At 51.8% G+C, this 4,096-nt stretch overlaps 1 long non-coding RNA gene across 1 annotated transcript; it reads right to left on the reverse strand.

Annotated features, from left to right (window-relative positions):
- Nucleotides 1-496: 496 nt before the first annotated feature.
- LOC123608440 lies at nucleotides 497-3,840 on the reverse strand. The gene is made up of 3 exons (XR_006717235.1): nucleotides 3,736-3,840; nucleotides 3,319-3,495; nucleotides 497-609 (listed from the first exon to the last, which is right to left on the reverse strand). It is a non-coding gene; the product is annotated as an uncharacterized LOC123608440 (long non-coding RNA).
- Between the last annotated feature and the right edge of the window lie 256 nt (nucleotides 3,841-4,096).

Genomic DNA, 4,096 nt, shown 5'->3' on the forward strand with positions numbered 1-4,096 from the left:
ACTTGATCCCATGACCCGGGATCATGACCTGAGCCAAAATCAAGAATTGGATACTCAACCGAGTGAGCCACCAAGGCACCCCATCTCTCAGTCCTTGACCGCCCCATTGGACCCCAGACTGAGAGGCCTATTGCGCTCCTTCCCTGGCACCAACAGCCCCTCAAGAACCCTGCGTTTCTTCCCTGGGTCTCTTCACTACCTTCTGCCTGCTCTCTCCGGACTCCAGCCCAGGTGTCCTTCAGACCATCCCATGCATGGCCACAGAATGATCCCAAACCAGACTTAATGTTACGTGAGTCTCTCTCCCTGGAACATGCTGAGCATTTCCTGGTCCTCCACCGCCGCCAGCAGTGACAGCCAGTTCATGCAGTTCCTTCCCCTTCTGTACCTCAGAGCTTTGGGAACTTTTGTGACTTGACTTCTGTCATGCTCTTACCTTACTTACTCCAGCTACTAGACAGAATTCGTGTTTTTCACTTGATCTTAGCCAAAAGGCTGAGAAGCGATTGAATTCATGTTTTTCAAGTTAGGGTCACATTCTATTTATGTTTTCACTCTTCAAGCTACAAGTGCTTTCCTTGGCTCCCAGAGGTCCTCAAAAGCTGTTTCCTAAAAAAAAAAAAAAAAAAAAAAAAAGCTGTTTCCTTCACTGCATCTGCTTGTCCCTTGCCACGCAGTCTTCACATGCCTGTCTTCAGCTGTGCGGTGGCACTCACTTCATTGCCTGTGCTCATGGGATAGAGATGGGCGTGAAGTGGTTTTCTCTCAACCCCGTCCATGATTTGAAGGAGGAAAAAAACGTTCAGATCATCTCACTTTCCTTCCTTCTGTACTCAGATTGATGTTGAAGCAAATCACTAGAGTATTTTTTTCAAAACATGTTTTCTAATGCAAATGCCAGGAATTTGCAGTCTCACTTGTTTCCGTTCTCCTGACCTCACCTGAAGACTGGAGAGGTGAGGGTTAGAAAATACAACTCCCAGGTCTCTCGCCTAGCCCTCTGCAGTGATGGCTCCTGACCGCAGTAGGCGCTCTGAAGGCACCACCGCCTCGAGAGGCAGGCCTCTGCTATGAGACTTCACCACTTTCCCTCTAGCACTTGCTTCCTGTGAGATGGGGAAGGGCTGACCATGAGAATCAGCCAGGTGTCCCTGGCTCTCCCAGGACTTGCTTATTACCATCTTCCTTCCATCTGCCCTTTCTGCCTCAAGTATCAGTTTGTATTTAGCTGCTGGCCACCCTGGGGTAGCTGCCACTGCAAAATCGAAATTCCCCTTTTATTTAACCTGTGATGAATTGGGTCTCTAAACTCTGGAAAAGCGAAGAACCCCAGTAAAATCGGCGGCGATCCTTAAAAAATAGAAGTCAAGCCTCTGGTATAGCTGACAAACTAGAATATATCTGTGTATCTATTCTTTGAGGTTAATCTGGAAAGAGCGTGGTGAGGGAGTATCATGGGTGAGGGGTTGAAGGGAAAATTCCAGCTATTGGGAAGACAAATAATCAGAATGTTAAACTACGCTTATGATTCAGAATGGATATGAGCAGAGAAATGCAGAATCACTTCGAAGAGCCCTGTTCTCTGGGCAGCAGGCCCTGCCTGAAACCTGAGTCTTGACATGCAGGAAGAGTGTCAGCCTGAGGGAAGTCAGCCAGCCATTGTGGTCCCACAGGGAGGCCAGGCTGGCAGTGAGGCCCATCTGGTTTCTCGGGCAAGTTGGCAGTGAGTGTAGAGATGGACACCTCACGTGAACACAACCCACGTCTCCCCTCTCCAACCCATAATGGTAGGTGTCCTAGCTGGGCTCCTCTAGCTAATCTCCGAATGACCAGGCTTCCTGCGCTGGTCCCCTCTGAGAGAGGAGGTGCTCGCCCAGAGCTCTCCATAGCCTTGGCAGTCGTGGTGCTCCGTCAATGAGCCGGTTGGCATTCTGGCCCCAGACTGCAGGGCAAATGCTAAATGAGTCACTAGGACCCCACAAAGGGCGGGGGGTGGCTTTCCGTGGGGTTGGTTCCGATTCAGAGCCTAGAATTCTTGGGCCTGCCAAAGAGGGCCTGCCTGTCCTGTGTGACCCAGGACAAATCACTCATCCCCCGGGGCCCAGATCTTTGTTCCTAAGACGGGGTGACCTATATATATATATATATATATATATATATATATATATGTGTGTGTGTGTGTGTGTGTGTGTATATATGTGTGTGTGTGTGTGTGTGTATGGACTCGCTAAGGTGATTTAGGGAGTCTGTGAGAGAACCTGGATGCAAGATATGAGGACCCTGGAGACACGTGGTACCAAGAAACAGTAGGACGAGCCTCAGTATGGCTCGCTCCCCGCCCCCATCTAAGCGGCTCGCTGTTCCTCGCCTCACCTTCAGCCCCCGGAGCCTTGTGAGCCGAACCTCATTTTCCCCCACACTAGGTATTCCCAGGGAGAAACGCCCCATGGGCCCCCGCCTAGCAAGGCCCAAGAACTGCTGGGCCGGGGCGGGACCGGGACCGGACGCAGGGGGCGGAACGCAGGAGCGGGAGTCAGCTCAGCCCCGCCCAGGGGCGGGGGAGGGGGGCGCGGTGATGTCACCCGTTCCGCGTGCTGCCTGGACCTGCGGCCCTTCACACATGCACCGTGGCGGGTGGGAGACCAGATTGGTCATCTTGAGGCCAGCTCCACTGACCGGTAAGCCCGGGTGACCTTGAGCCAGGCATTTTTCTTCGCGAAGCTGCTCGTCTGTGAAGCAAAGGTAGTCACACTTGGCATTGCCTCTCTCTGGGCCATTAAACTCGGAGATCGTAACAACTCTTGCTTTCACCCACTACTCCGCTCACGTCTTAGATGTGTAGTCACCTAACCATCTCCCAATAACCCCGTGTTCTGCCTACTGCTGTGCCCATTGTAGTCCAGAAACGCTGGAATGGTTTCCGAAGCTGAAATGGTTAAAGGGTGGAAAAATATTTTGTAAACCGCCAAAGCACTGGGTATACGCAAATCTCTGTCTCTTGTCCGCGTATCAGATATGCAGACAGAATGGAGAGACGGAAGAATTTCCAGACATTGAAGGAGGTGACATGCCAGGCCTCCAGTGATAGTGTGGCACTAAAATGCAGGCCTGGTATACCTTTCTCCCCTGCCTTCAAAAAAATTTTCCAGACAGTTCTCTCTTCACATCGCCAAGGATCCCAAGCCTCCTAGGATCTGGAACTCCCATGTAACCCTCCCCAGGTGAAAGCAGCAAAGTCCTGGTGTCTCATCTCAGTCTCTCCTGTTTATGAGTTCTTCATCACCCAGTCGCACTACCACAGCCCTGCCAATCCCTGACCTGGTGCAGGCTCAGAAATCCAGTCAGGTGAGAACTGCCTCTTGGAGAGTGCCTTGTGCCTGGGGCAGGACAGGTGGCAGCCAGAACAGTTAAGTAGGTCAGGGTTGTTTGTGGTGGACCCCGCCCCCTCACCTTCCCCGGCCTGAAATCTACTCTTGATTCAGGGTTAAGTTTTACCTTTTCATTTTTTTTTTTTTTTTAATTTTTTTTTTCAACGTTTATTCATTTTTGGGACAGAGAGAGACAGAGCATGAACGGGGGAGGGTCAGAGAGAGAGGGAGACACAGAATCGGAAACAGGCTCCAGGCTCTGAGCCATCAGCCCAGAGCCTGATGCGGGGCTCGAACTCACGGACCGCGAGATCGTGACCTGGCTGAAGTCGGACGCCTAACCGACTGCGCCACCCAGGCGCCCCACCTTTTTATTTTTTTTAATGGTAATTTATTTTGAGAGAGAGAGACAATGTGTGTGTGTGTGTGTGTGTGTGTGTGCGCGCGCGCGCGCGCGCTTGAGCAGCGGGCGGGGGAGAGGAAGGCCAGGAGTAGCAGAGAGAGAGAGAGAGAGAGAGAGAAGCAGAGAATCCCAAGCAGGCTCTGCACTGTCAGCATGGAGCTGGACGAGGGGCTCGATCTTACAAACTGAGATGATTAACCGATGCTTAACCGACTGAGCCACCGAGGCACCCCAAGTTTTACCCTCTTATTCAAAGGGACCTGGGAACACTGAACAACACCCAAGACAAAAAGGGACACCTGGTGGGCATCAGGAGGACTACAGA

The sequence above is a fragment of the Leopardus geoffroyi genome, chromosome B2 (assembly GCF_018350155.1).
Source record: "Leopardus geoffroyi isolate Oge1 chromosome B2, O.geoffroyi_Oge1_pat1.0, whole genome shotgun sequence".
Classification (NCBI taxonomy): Eukaryota; Metazoa; Chordata; class Mammalia; order Carnivora; family Felidae; genus Leopardus; species Leopardus geoffroyi.